A 16,339-nucleotide genomic window follows, 5' to 3' on the forward strand; every position below is an offset into this window, starting at 1 on the left:
CAGCCGGCGCACCGCGCTGATCCGATGGCAGGAGCCAGGATCCAGGTGCTTTTCCTGGTCTCCCATGGGGTGCAGGGCCCAAGCACCTGGGCCATCCTCCACTGCACTCCCTGGCCATAGCAGAGAGCTGGCCTGGAAGAGGGGCAACCGGGACAGAATCCGGCGCCCCAACCGGGACTAGAACCCGGTGTGCCGGCGCCGCAAGGTGGAGGATTAGCCTATTGAGCCACGGCGCCGGCTTGATTTCTTTATCTCAATAATGACCTTACCTCGATCATTAATGGGGTGATAGGATTGTTATCTAACCTAATATGGAACAAAATTAGATTGGGCAGGAGATTGACCACATAGAGACTATCCGAGAATAGATTTAGTGGCTCTCTACTATAGGACGTGGCCATGGCTACAGCACACAGTTCCTTAAATTGGGCAGATCCCTCAACAGACTCAAAATATAATTGAAGCGACCTTTTTAGGGCACTTGATGTAGGAGGGTAAAGTACTACTGCAGAACCAGTTTGTCCCCCATCTGTAAACACATTGATGGCCTCCTTTAGGGGCTTGGTAGAGAAGAGGGTAGAAGGTAACCATGGCAGGTGGGAAAAAGAAGTTACCCACCTAGTTGGATCGTAATGGCAGTCAATTTTTCCTAGAAAACCCTCTAGAGCTAAGGACACCCTAGTGTTGTTTCTTTGTATCCACTCAAAGTCTGAGGACCAGTAGGGGACAACAAGCATCTCAAAATCTTTGCCATAATGTCTAACAGAGGTGTACCTCCCCTTAATGATGAGGTTTGCCAATTGGTCAAGATGTGAATACACTCTAGGGGCTCCTCCAATGGAGGTGTGTATCCATTATAGAGGATTTCCTTTTTGGGTGATTACAGCCATGAGCAGTTTGGCTCCTGAAAGGATCTAAAGGCTCATGGGATACTTAGGGTTATATCTAGCTAGTTGGACATTATCAAGCTCTCCCAGCAGTTTTTGTAGTTCCACTAATGAATATTTGGGCTATATTGATAGCTGAGGTTTAAGAGGGGAGACAGAGTCCATATTGAGACGCATCTCCAAGATTTTGAATGAGGGGATGGTCTGGACCTTATTGCTGGAAATATGGAGACCAGCTTGAGCTAGTTGTTGTAACTGTTTGAAAGTGGACCCTAATTGTTCTGGGTTAGCAGATCCAATAATAATGCCATATATATATATATATATATATACACACACACCAGCACGGAACAGTACAAGCACTCCCCGACATGGCGAATGGGAAATGCAAGGTCGACGAGTCAAGAACACTGCAAGCACCCATGAGTTCTGTTGAAGCAGGAACTACTCTAGTGCACATTTTAGAATCTTTATGTTTTACTGTAGAGAATTTTACTACAATGTGTTGTGGTAAAGATCCTTTCTGATCATGTCTATTGTGAGTTCTGTGTGCATCCTGTATTGGGATGTCCCTTTCCGTTATTATTTCATTAAAAAGGCCTTCTAATACTTTCTCTTTCCACACCTTTAGGAACTCCTAGGACCTCTATGTTGGGTCTTTTGATAGTATGTTGTAGATTTACAACAGTGTTTTTTGGTTTTCTAATTTCTTCTTGTTTTTGGTCTTTCTAAAACTTCCAGAGATTTGTCTTCTAGTTTGGATATTCTTTCTTCTGCCTTACCTACTCTTGCTAAGACTCTGCTGCATTTTTGTTTGATCTTTTGAACTCTTTTTTTTTTTTTTTTGACAGGCAGCTTTGTTTTGTTTTGTTTTGTTTTTTTGTTTGTTTTTAACAGGCAGCTTTTTTTGTTTTGTTTTGTTTTTGTTGAACTCTTTTTTTAAAAGATTTATTTGAAAGTCAGAGCAACACAGAGAGAGAAGGAGAGGCAGAGAGAGAAAGAGAGGTCTTCCATCCACTGGTTCACTTCCCAATTGACTGCAATGGCAATAGCTGTGCCAATCTGAAACCAGGACCAGTATCTTCCTCCTGGTCTCCCATGTGAATGCAGGGGCCTAAGGACTTGGGCCATCTTCTACTGCTTTCCCAGGCCATATAGGAGAGCTAGATCAGAAGTGGGCCAGCTGGGACTTAAATCAGCACCTCTCCTCTCCTCTTCTCTTCCTCTCATCTCTCTTCTGTCTCTCAGTCTGCCTCTCTCTCTAGCATATCTGATTTTTTTAAATATTTTTATATGGGCACTAAGAACTTTTATGTTACTTGCACACTTTTCCTTTAAACTGCAGATCAGTTTGGAAACTTCAAACTTTTAAGTGTGATTTTAAGTTTGTTTTTGTTCATGATCACAGTAGCCTTCATTTATGATTAATCTATTCCATCCTTGGCTTAACCATTCTGATCCTGCTTCCTTTAACCCTGGTTAATGGCAAAATGAATTCTTCCCAGATATGTTTAAGCTCTCTTTGGGTTCTCCCTCTTTCACATTACATTGGAAAGCAACTCTATTATATGTTGGGAAATTTTTTAAAGCTTTGCATTTCTTTCACCTGTTTTAAAGGGTAAGAATTTTACTTTCTATTATTCCATATTATTCCATACATGAATATTATTATTCATGTACACTATCTAGTTTCATAACTATTTATGATAGTGTCACCTATTCAAACAAATTCCAATGGAATAATGTTTGGTTATATGTATTTCCAGATGATTGGTTATATATATGCAAAAATGTAAGTATTATCCTCAGTGGACTTCAGTCTAGTCAGGGCCTTATTTTGCTAGACTTAGGGAAAACTGAATTAACTTTTTTTCAACTCAAATTAGCAAGAGTTAATTAATGTAGTCTCAAACTCAGAAAAGTAAAACACAAAAATAATTTTGTTGAATTTATGCTGCAGAATAATCTGATCATCATACTTATAAATTCAGGAAACCCTCTCCCCCATTTCTGGCACAATATTAGTATTTTATTTTATCTACAAGCTGCTTTAGCATTATTCAATTTCCTAAGACTACTTATAGAAAAATAAATGCTTAAATAATTAATTTAAAATTGAATACATAATTCTAAAAATATCCAAAAAAGCTTGTTCTGCACTGTCAGTTGGTCATTTGCATTTAATCTGTGAAACATTTCATAATATCTGAAGAAAACATTGTAGCCATGTATGGTTAGAAAATCATAATTATTGTTTTTTAAAATATTTAATGGTATCAGGAGAGTTGGTCTGAAGAATGCATCACTTATTAATTATTATATTAATAAAATATATTGTGTTCAATAACTTTCTATACATTATTGAATTAAAGAGTGGCTTTACCTATGGAACCACAATCTCAAATTCTTTTGGTTAAAGCTGCTATTATACCCTGAATTCTGTTTGGAAAATGATAACAGTGCTTTAGTTAATTTTGTTTTTTGTTTTTTTGGTTTTTTTTTTTTTTTTTGGCTGGTTTGTTGACAAATCTCTGTTCTCTGGTTATTATTTCATATTTTCTTTTTTAACTTTTATTTAATAAATATAAATTTCCAGGTACAACTTTTGTATTATATCAGCTTTTTCCCCCCATAACCACCCTCTCACCTGCAACCATCACATCTCCCATTCCCTCTCCCATCCGATTCACATCAAGATTCATTTTCAAGTATCTTTATATACAGAAGATCAATTTAGTATATACTGAATAAAGATTTCAACAGTTTGCACCCACACAGAAACACAAAGTGTAAAGTACTGTTTGAGTATTAGTTATACCATTAATTCACATAGTATAACACATTAAGGACAGAGTCCTATATGGGGAGTAAGTGCTCAATGACTCCTGTTGTCGATTAAACAATTAACACTCTTTGTTTTTTTTTTAACAGGCAGAGTGGACAGTGAGAGAGAGAGACAGAGAGAAAGGTCTTCCTTTTGCCATTGGTTCACCCTCTAATGGCCGCCGCAGCCGGCATGCTGTGGCCAGCGCATCATGCTGATCCGAAGGCAGGAGCCAGGTGTTTTTCCTGGTCTCCCATGTGGGTGGAGGGCCCAAGGACTTGGGCCATTCTCCACTGCACTCCCAGGCCATAGCAGAGAGCAGGCCTGGAAGAACGGCAACCAGGACAGAATCCGGTGCCCTGACCGGGACTAGAACCCAGTGTGCCAGTGGCACAAGGCGGAGGATTAACCTATTGAGCCGCGGAACCGGCCAGCAATTAACACTCTTGTTTATGACATCAGTAATCACCTGAGGCTCTTGTCAGGAGCTGCCAAGGCTATGAAAGCCACTTGAGTTCACCAACTCTGATCTTATTTAGATAAGGTCATAGTCAAAGTGGAAGTTCTCTCCTCCCTTCAGAGAAAGTTACCTCCTTCTTTGATGGCCTGTTCTTTCTAATGGGATCTCACTCGCAGAGATCTTTCATTTAGGTCCTCTTATTTTTTGTTGTTGTTTTTGTTGTTGTTTTTGCCAGAGTGTCTTGGCTTTCCATGCCTAAAATACCTCATGGGCTCTTTATCCAGATCCGCATGCCTTAAGGGCTGATTCTGAGGCCAGAGTGCTGTTTAGGACATCTGCCATTCTATGAGTCTGCTGTGTATCCCGCTTCCGATGTTGGATTATTCTCTACTTTTTAATTCTATCAGTTAATATTATACAATTGATAAAGGATTAATAACCAGAATCTACAAAGAGATCAAGAAACTCCACAACAACAAAGAAAAAAACCCACTTAAGAGATGGGCCAAGGACCTCAATAGACATTTTTCATAAGACGAAATCCAAATGGCCAACAGACACATGAAAAAATGTTCAGGAGCACTAGCAATCAGGGAAATGCAAATCAAAACCACAATGAGGTTTCACCTCACCCCGGTTAGAATGGCTCACATACAGAAATCTACCAACAATAGATGCTGGAGAGAATGTGGGGAAAAAGGCACACTAACCCACTGATGGTGTGAATGCAACTGGTAAAGCCACTATGGAATTCAGTTTGGAGATTCCTCAGAAACCTGAATATAACCCTACCAAATGATCCAGCCATCCCATTCCTTGGAATTTACCCAAAGGAATTTAAATTGGCAAACAAAAAAGCTGTCTCGACCTTGTTTATTGCAGCTCAATTCACAATAGCTAAGACCTGGAATCAACCTAAATGCCCATCAAGAGTAGACTGGCTAAATAAATTATGGGACATGTACTCTATAGAATACTATACAGCAGTCAAAAGCAATGAAATCCAGTCATTTTCAACAAAATAGAGGAATCTGGCAAACATCATGCTGAGAGAAATAAGCCCATCCCAAAGGGACAAATGTCATATGTTCTCCCTGATCGGCGACAACTAACTGAGCACCAAAGGGGAAACCTGTTGAAGTGAAATGGACACTATGAGAAACAGTGACTTGATCAGCCCTTGTCCTGACTATTGATGAAGAACTTAATAATTTATCCCTTTTAGTATTTTTTGATCTACTTAATACTATAGGTTGAACTCTGTAATTAACACACAATTATTCTTAGGTGTTTAAATTTTAACTGAAAATTGATCGCTATTAAATATAAGAGTGGGAATAAGAGAGGGAGGAGATGTACAATTTGGGACATGCTCAAGCTGACTTGAACCAAATGGTAGAGTTAGAAATGTGCCAGGGGATTCCAATTCAATCCCATCAAGGTGGCATGTACCAATGCCATCTCACTAGCCAAAGTGATCAGTTTCAGTTCATAATTGATCATAATGATAGGATTAAGAGTCAAAGGGATCACATAAACAAGACTAGTGTCTGCTAATACAAACCGATAGGCATAAAAAGGAGAGAACTATCATATTTGCTTTGATTACACCTATTTTTGGTTTGTTAACATAATCTGTGGATACAACTAAACATTTCAGATTTGGGAATTATTCCCTTACTTTATGATTGCTTTCCTGATTTTATTTTAAATGTTCTTTTTTTTTTTTTTTGCTGTAATCTATTGTAACAAATATTTTAGTACACAGCTTACAGTAATAGTAGCTAAATTCAAAGATGTGATTTATTTATTTTATTTTTATTTTTGGTGATGTTTGCTTTTGTCTAAGAAGAAAGCACTGTGTCTGGCACCGTGGCTCACTAGGCTAATCCTCCGCCTTGCGGCACACCGGGTTCTAGTCCAGGTCGGGGCACTGGATTCTGTCCCGGTTGCCCCTCTTCCAGGCCAGCTCTCTGCTGTGGCCAGGGAGTGCAGTGAAGGATGGCCCAAGTCCTTGGGCCCTGCACCTGCATGGGAGACCAGGAAAAGCACCTGGCTCCTGGCTTCAGATCAGCGTGATGCGCCAGCCGCAGCGCGCTGGCTGTGGCAGCCATTGGAGGGTGAACCAACGGCAGAGGAAGACCTTTCTCTCTGTCTCTCTCTCTCACTGTCCACTCTGCCTGTCAAAAAAAAAAAAAAAATGAAAGAAAGTACTGTGAAGTTAATTCAGAAAGTTTAAGGGGTTGCTAATTTTGCATGTAACTGAAACTTAAATATTATTGGTGATCAGTTTATCATTTAGTTTCATTGAGGCAGGGGATCAATCAAGGGCTTTGTTATAAGAATTAATCTAACTTCTGTGACTCTGGAGGTGCTTGTGAAGTTGGCTTGAAAATACACATGGAAACATAAAGTTGTAAATCTAACAGAGAGTACTTGAGCACACTAATATTGTAGTTATTGATAGACAATAATAGCTACAAGAACAGAAAATTAGAATGAATAGAATATAGATATATAGTATAAGTATGTCAGATATAACCTATCCTAAATTGTTTATATGCTAACTACATTTAAATAAATTGGCTTATCATCCTCATTTAATTGAGTTTTGGACTGGCTATGGGACATGCATCATATTATGCTGGTCTAAGTTTTGTATACGGGATCCAAACACAACAATTTTGCTCCAGAGGTCATAACACAATGTTACATTAGTATTAAATCCTGTGTTGTTGTTATAATTACAGTTTCTTTTGATCCTCTAAGGGGAAAAAGTGGGTTTTCATTACTGATTTATAATTTTCTTTTTTTTGACAGGCAGATTTAGACAGTGAGAGAGAAAGAGAGAGACAGAGAGACAGAGAGAAAGGTCTTCCTTTCTGTTGGTTCACCTCCCAAATGGCCTCTACAGCTAGAACTATGCTGATCTGAAGCCAGGAGCCAGGTGCCTCTTCCTGGTCTTCCATGAGGGTGCAGGGACCCAAGCACTTGGCCCATCCTCCACTGCCTTCCCAGGCCACAGCAGAGAGCTGGACTGGAAGAGGAGCATCTGGGACAGAATCTGGCACTCCAACTGGGACTAGAACCTGCTGTGCCAGCACTGCAGGCAGAGGATTAGCCAACTGAGCTGCAGCACTGGCCCTGATTTATATTTTTCATTGTAAGAAATTAGAAAACTAAAAAAAAAACAAACCTGGATTTCATAATAAGATAACACTATGTATTAGTCTCAGGAGCAATATTTCTTGCATTTGGAACCTGAATGCACTATTTATAGCTATACAGTATTGAGCAAGTTCCATAGCCTCCCAATAAGATACAAAATAACCAACCCAGGCTGAACATGAATTTTCCCATGCCAAAAATTTAGTATAATATACTATAGAATTCATTTATATACAACAAATGTCAGTTTTTCAATAACTATTATCTAACTCAGTATCACCGAAAAAAAATAGTTTGTTACCTAAAAAAAAAAAAATAGTTGTTATCATGGATATAGTTTAGAAAACTAGTTTTGTGAGGGAAATGACAGATTCATCAATGTGGATTGATTTTGAGTTGATTGATAAAATTACTGGAGAAGGTACATAAAAATCTGGAAATACAAGTCAATAACAAGGAATATCAAATTTGGATTCATTAGTTTCAACATTATCTAGAGAGGACATGGACAAAGCTTCAGGTAGATGAGAAGGAGCCAGTAGAAGAAGAATAGAGAAGAGGAATAAAAGGGAATATATTTTTTTTAAACTTTTATTTAATGAATATAAATTTCCAAAGTACAGCTTATGGATCACAATTGCTTTCCCCCCATAACGTCCCTCCCACCCACAACCCTCCCCTTTCCCACTCCCTCTCCCCTTCCATTCATATCAAGATTCATTTTCGATTCTCTTTATATACAGAAGATCAGTTTAGCATACATTAAGTAAAGATTTCAACAGTTTGCTCCCACACAGAAACATAAAGTGAAAAATACTGTTTGAGTACTAGTTATAGCATTCAATCTCAATGTACAGCATACTAAGGACAGAGATCCTACATGAGGAGTAAGTGCACAGTGACTCCTGTTGTTGACTTAACAAATTGACACTCTTGTTTATGGCATCAGTAATCACCCTAGGCTCTTGTCATGAGCTGCCAAGGCTATGGAAGCCCCCTGAGTTCACTGACTCTGATCATTTTTAGACAAGGCCATGGTCAAAGTGGAAGTTCTCTCCTCCCTTCAGAGAAAGGTACCTCCTTCTTTGATGGCCTGTTCTTTCCACTGGGATCTCACTCACGGAGATCTTTCATTTAGTTTTTTTTGTTTTTTTTTGTTTTTTTTTGTTTTTTTTTTTTTCCCCAGAGTGTCTTGGCTTTCCATGCCTGAAATACTCTCATGGGCTTTTCAGCCATATCCGCATGCCTTAAGGGCTGATTCTGAGGCCAGAGTGCTGTTTAGGACATCTGCCGTTCAATGGGTCTGCTATGTATCTCACTTCCCATGTTGTATCATTCTCTCCTAAAAGGGAATAATTTGTGTACAACAGACTTATTACAAATAGGCAACAATACTGATCATCTCTATATTATATATTATATATATTATATTATATATTATTATCTCTATATTTATTATACTTAACACTGCTGCCTTGAAATAGTACTAAACATCTTGAATTTGAAAAGGCATTGTTAGTTTGTGTATTTTCATACCATATTGAACAAAAAGATGCATAAAATTCTATGCAATTCTGTGAAAAGAAATATGGACAGATTCTTTGATATTTAATGAGAAATCATTAATAATTAAAAACATTTGATAAATTGGTCAATAACATGTCTAAAATTTAAGGTTGTTAAATTTTGTAAGAATAAATAAATCCTTCTGTGTGTATCTACTTATAATTTATATAACTAGTTATATAGGCAAATGAAAATCAGATATCTAGTGTGTCTCACTAATAAAAATTAATTAATTAGTATTTATCTGAGGTTTTGAAGTGATTTCCACTATGATCTTACATGCTGGTATCTATCCAAGTTAGGCTAAAAATGGCCAACAGAGATATAAAAAATTGCTGATATTCACAAAATATCTATTATTCTTTTTCCAAATGTAAACAATATGAAGACCATAGTCTGGTGGAAAAGGAATGCAATTTATGGTGATAAATAATAATTTCTCTTTGATATTGGTCAAATTAATTCCTTAAGCCTCAGGATTTTGATTTGTTTTTCATTTACACAAAAGGGCATAATAATATTTTCAGCCAGACTTATAATGAGGAAATAATAGCACTAGCACTAATAATAACTAGCAATTATCCAGCTCCCAGTATGTACCAGATATTTTGCTTGCAACTTGGCAAAACTTTTCCCCTGATCCCATAACCTCTGCCATGTACTGCTATAGCACAATCACTGCTAAACTCCATACTTTATGAGTGTATATAAGGCAGCTTCATTGCCCTCAGACTTTCTTTATGACCCCTACACAGGGCTAGGGCACTACACAAGCAGAATCGAGGGTCCTCTGCATCCTATAGCAGTGTGATTGCTGGAAACAAGCCTTTAGCCACACTTACTCATTGTATGTTAATGGAAAATTTCCCTCTGCTTTTTGGGACTCAATGTTAGCAGCAGCCAAAACACAAACCTAGATAATAAGACTTAAGGAAATCCCCTTCTGCATCTCTTGTTTTATTTTTTAAATTTTATTTAGAGTAGACAAATTTCATATGTTTAATATATACAGATTTAGAAACACGGTGATATCTCCTACCTTACACTCCCTCCCACCCATGCTCCCACTCTTCTTCCTTTTCCCTCTCCTATTCCCATTCTTAATTTTTACAAAGATCTCTTTTCAGTTTACTTTATACTAAAAAGATTAACCTTATACTAAGTAAAGAGTTCAAGAAATAGCATAAAGAAAAGAAAATTCTATTCTCAACAGTACAGACAAGAGCTGTAAACAATCATTTAATCTCAAAATGCTGGGTGGTCAGATCACAAGCCCCAGCATCACCACTGCATGCTCTGTGAAATGTGGCTGTGGTGCTGCAGTCCTTGGAGAAATTTGTACCCATTGGTGGGAATTGGATGGCACTGTGTGCAATGACATTTTTCAGGCTGGTTTTTGCCAGTCCACAATCACCAGCAGCATCTGCACTCAACCTGTGATTCCTGGATAAGGACCCCACTGCATCCTATAACTCTTGGACTGTTGATTCTGTAGGACAATTGAAGGTTCTATCTGCATTCCTTTGGTTTAGGCCTATACCTGCTAGTACACGATCCCCTATATAAATTGTGATCACCACGTGGGACCTAGACCTGGGTAAGGTACCCTCTGAGTCTGGTAATTTTTTTAAATTTTACAGATTGAGTTAGACATAGAGAAAGAGACAGAGAAAGGTCTTCCTTCCATTGGGTCACCCCCCAAATAGCTGCCATGGCCAGAACTACGCTGATCTGAAGCCAGGAACCCGGTGCTTCCTCCTGGTCTCCCATGTGGGTGCAGGGGTCCAAGCGCTCGGGCTATCCTCCACTGCCTTCCTGGACCACAGCAGAGAGCTGGACTGGAAGAGGAGCAACTGGAACTAGAATCTGGTGCCCATATAGGATGCCCACCCTGCAGGCAGAGGATTAACCTAGTGAGCCATGGCACCGGCCTCATGAATCTGGAAATTCTGGGATTGAGGCTGTTAGAGCTATGTCCCAGAGAGTCACCTGAGTATGCCATGACATCTGGAGAGAACGCTACATGCATTTCACTACCCCAGATGCATCTCTACCAATGAATAATTCCCAGCATAACATGCTTGTGAAATGGAGGAACTGGGTAAAATCTTCACTGCATCCTGCAGCTCTGGAACTGTGTCTGCTGACTCTGTAAGTCCTAAGAACTCTTGCACTTTCTTTTTAAGACCTGGGGAAGACTCTCTCTCTATTACATTGGTTCAAGCCCATATACGCCAGAACATAATCCCCAGTATAACCTACACTTTTCTTGTGGAACATGGGTAGGACATCCTTCCTGCTAAGTATCTCCAGGATTGTAACTCTTTGTACTATATTCTTTAGAGTCATATCAACCTATGCTAAAGACTTGGGAAAGACCCTACTTGTATTCTTTTGGTTCAGATCCACACCTTCCATGTCAAAATCCTCAGTAGAATCTGCATTCAAACATGCAGGAAAGTAGGCAAGGACTCTTTCACATCCTTTAGTATTGAGACTAGAAATTTTGATACTGTAAGCCTCAGCATTACACATGCCCACACATCAGGACTTGGAGAAGATCCCATGCACATTACACAGTTCTAAGGCACAGCTCTTGGTGCCAGAAGCCCCAGTATCAATTGGGCTTGCTTATTTGGACAAGAGACAGCCTGCTCTGTGCTGTAAACCAGAATGTGTATGCTATCATCACAAATGACTCAACTGTATGGGCCCAGAAGCTACACACTTTTGTAAATACACTTGGCAATTCGGAATCATGCTGCTACTTCTACGAACAGCTGAAGACTAGAAAACTTTGATACTCATATGCATTACTGGCATTGACTACAACTGAAGAAATCACTCAGAGTATACATCTATGTATCACTAAAATCAAAGCCAAAAAGGCTACACAAATCACATTGTGAATTCCATCTAAACAAACAAAAAAAATAAAAGCTACTTCTGTGCAGAAAGATCTGCTACACAAGCTGTGTAGACATCAATGAAGAGACACAGAAAACATGAAAAGAAAGAAAGCATGACACCTCCAAAAGAAGGTAATTCTTCCCCAGAAATATATCCTGCTTTGAAGGAAATATGCAAAGGTCTGAAAAAAGTTTAAAATTAACACTCTAAAGAAACTCAATAGTACATAAGGTACTGCAGATAGACAGTTTAAAGAAATGGGGGAAAATTTAGGATATGCATATAAAGCTTCAACAAAGACAAATAATATAGAAGAAACAATAAGGAATTTTGGAAATGAAATCTTCAAATAATGAAATAAAAAATATAACTGATAGCAACAACATATTACACAAAGCTGAAGAAATCATTTTTTATCTAAGGACAAGACTATTTTTTTGGACAGGCAGAGTTAGAGAGTGAGAGAGAGAGACATAGAGAAAGGTCTTCCTTTTCCATTGGTTCACCCCCAAAATGGCCGCTATGGCCAGTGCACTCCGCAGATCCAAAGCCAGGAGCCAGGTGCTACCTCCTGGTCTCCTATGCGGGTGTAGGGCCCAAGCACGTGGGCCATCCTCCACTGCCTTCCCAGGCCACAGCAGAGAGCTGGACTGGAAGAGGAGCAGCCAGGACAGAATCTGGCACCCCAACTGGGACTAGAACCCAGGGTGCTGGCACCACAGGTGGAGGACTAGCCAAATGAGGACAAAACTTTTTTTTAAAACTTTTATTTAATGAATATAAATTTCCAAAGTACAGCTTATGGATTGCAATGGCTTCCCCCCCATAACGTCCCTCTAACCCACAACCCTCCCCTTTCCCACTCCCTCTCCCATTTCATTCACGTCAAGATTCATTTTCTATTCTCTTTATATACAGAAGATCAGTTTAGCATACATTAAGTAAAGATTTCAACAGTTTGCTCCCACACAGAAACATAAAGTGAAAAATACTGTTTGAGTACTAGTTATAGCATTCAATCTCAATGTACAGCATACTAAGGACAAAGATCCTACATGAGGAGTAAGTGCACAGTGACTCCTGTTGTTGACTTAACAAATTGACACTTTCGTTTATGGCCTCAGTAATCACCCTAGGCTCTTGTCATGAGCTGCCAAGGCTATGGAAGCCCCCTGAGTTCACTGACTCTGATCATTTTTAGACAAGGCCATGGTCAAAGTGGAAGTTCTCTCCTCCCTTCAGAGAAAGGTACCTCCTTCTTTGATGACCCGTTCTTTCCACTGGGATCTCACTAGCAGAGATCTTTCATTTAGGTTTTTTTTGTTTTTTTTTGTTTTGTTTTGTTTTGTTTTTTTTTTTTCCCAGAGTGTCTTGGCTTTCCATGCCTGAAATACTCTCATGGGCATTTCAGCCATATCCGCATGCCTTAAGAGCTGATTCTGAGGCCAGAGTGCTGTTTAGCACATCTGCCATTCTATGGGTCTGCTGTGTATCTCACTTCCCATGTTGGATCATTCTCTCCCTTTTTGATTCTATCAGCTAGTATTTGCAGACACTATTCTTATTTATGTGATCCCTTTTGTTCTTAGTCCTATCATTATGATCAATTGTGAACAGAAATCGATCACTGGGACTAGTGAGATGGCATTGGTACATGCCACCTCGATGGGATTGAATTGGAATCCCCTGGTTATTTTCTAACTCTACTGTTTGAGGAAAGTCAGCTTGAGCATGTCCCGAATTGCACATCTCTTCCCTCTCTTATTCCCACTCTTACATTTAACAGTGATCACTTTTCAGTTAAGTTTCAGCACTTAAGAAGAATTGTGTATTGATTACAGTATTCAACCCAAGTATTAAATAGAACAAACAAAAAAATACTAAGAGGGATAACATATCAAGTTGCTCATCAACAGTCAGGTTGAGGGCTGATCAAGACTTTTTAAATAGCCCAACAGATAAAAATATAGACAAAATGATTTAAATAAATGAAGAAAGTCTATGAGATATATGACATACCATCAAGAAAATATATATTAATATTAGAGACAAATGAAGGGCAAAAGAAGGAAAAAGACATTTTAACAACCCAATGAATTATATAACAGTTGAAAACTTCCCAAGTCTTGAAAGAGCTATGGATATACAAACACAGGAAACTCAATGCACCACAACCTAACTAAACCAAAAAGGACCTTCTCCAAAGCATATTATAGTGAACTTGTGGAAAGGTAAGTTTAAGGAAGAAATCCTACAGAGAAAAACATATTACATGAAAAATATAAAAAATAAAACTCATTACACTAAGAGTAGACTTCCCAAAGGAAACTATAAGCCAAAATAGCAATGCTCTTCTTTACTGAAATAGAAAAAGCAATCCTAAAATTTGTATGCAATCACAAAAGAAATAGAATAGGCAAGGCAATTCTGAGCAAGAAAAATCAATTTAGACACATTACAATACCTGTTTCCAAAACATACTACAAAACTATAGTAATTGAAACAGTATGGTACTGGCATAAAAATTAACAGAAGAGAGAGCCCAAAAATTGATCCACATACATACACATAACTGATTTTTGACAAAAGTGTTTCGACCACTGTGGAGTAAGGGTAATCTCTTCAACAAATGGTTCTGGCAAAATTGGATTATATATATAGAAGGATGAAATTAGTTTCACATATGCCAACATATACAAAAATCAACTCAAGATGCATTGAAGATCTAAATTTAAGATCCGAGACTATGAAGCTTCTGGAAGAAAATGTAGAGGAAACATCCAAAACATTGGCATAGAGGATGACTAGAGTGAAGAGACATCCAACAGAATGGGAAAAATATTTGCAAGTTAACCAAATGACAAAAATTAATATCCAGAACATATCAGCAACTTAAAAAAACTCAACAGTTAAAAAAATCACCAATCCAATTAAGAAATAGTCAAAAGATGTTAACAGTTCTCAAAAGAAGAAATACAAATGACCAACAAATATATGAAAAAAATGCTCAACATTACTAGCCATCAGGGAAATGTAAATTCAAACCACAACTAGATATCATCTCACTCCTATCAGAATGACTAAAATACAAAAGAGACAGTAACAAATGTTGGCAAGGATGTAGAGAAAGGATAACACTTCTACACTGTTGATAGGAATGTAACTAAGGGCAGCCACTGGAAATAGACTTGTTATATCATCCAGCTATCCTACTACTGGGCATATACCTAAAATACATTAATACATTTTATCAAAGAAATACCTGCACCACCATGTTTATAGCAACACTATTCACAATAGCCAACATTTGGAATCAATCGAGGTGTCCATCATCAGATGAATGGAAAAATAAAATGTGATATATATACACAATGGAATATTATTTAACTGTAAAAGCAATGAAATTCTACTATTTGCATGAAAATAGATGCAACAGGAGGACATTATGTTTAATAAAATAAGCTGGACACAGGTAAACATCACATCTTATAGCTTATATGTGGGAGCTAAAATTTTAAAAAACAAAAAAGGGGAAAAATCAAAAAACAAAAACAAAAAGAATAAGTCCCTGTGTGTATAAGTATTGCTGCAAATATAGTTTCATAAAATTTTGTCTTTTTTAGAAAGCTTTTATTTAATAAATATAAATGTCATAGATACATATTTAAAAATATAGGAGTTCTTCCACCCATATCTATCCTCCCACCCCCACTCTTGTTCTACCTTCTACTCCCTCTCCCTTCCCATTCTTCATTAAGGTTCATTTTAACTATCTTTATATACAGAAGATCAACTCTATACTAAGTAAAGTTGGGAATGTACACTGGTGAAGCCACTGTGGAAGACAGTATGGATATGTCTCAGAAATCTGAATATAAACCTACCCTATAACCTAGCCATCTCACTCCTTATAATTTACTCAAGCATCTGACAGTTAACTGTCCCCCCGTGTTCACTACAGCTCAATCACAAAAGCTAAGATGTGGAATCAGCACAGATAGCCATTATCTGTTGACTGAATGAAGAAATTATTGAGTACTACTCAGCTGTTAAAAAAAAAAAAAAGGAAAGAAATCCTGTCTTTTGCAGCAAAATGGATGCAACTGGAAATCATTATACTTAGTGAAATAAACCAATCTCCAAAAGACAGTTACCATATGTTTCCCCGATCCAAAGTAAATAATAATGTACCTAAATTGTAATGTATTGGAATTAAATGGACATTTCACGACTCGATGATTATAGCCCTTGTCTCCTCTGTTGAAGATAGTGGTTTTTTTTTTTTCTTCATACTCTTTGTTCAACTCTTTTAATTAGTATAGGGTTAACTCTATGACAATTAAGTAACCTGAAAGTATATCTTTGTAAAAATTAAGAGTGAGAATTCGAGAGGGAGGAGGAAGAAGGGTTGTAGCATGGGGGGGGGGGGGATATTTTGGGAAGTATCTCCATGTTCCTAAATCTGTATAAATGAAATACATGAAACAATTATAACATAAATAAAATTTAAAGAAAGAAAAAAGA

Source organism: Oryctolagus cuniculus, chromosome 7, assembly GCF_964237555.1.
Source record: "Oryctolagus cuniculus chromosome 7, mOryCun1.1, whole genome shotgun sequence".
Classification (NCBI taxonomy): domain Eukaryota; kingdom Metazoa; phylum Chordata; class Mammalia; order Lagomorpha; family Leporidae; genus Oryctolagus; species Oryctolagus cuniculus.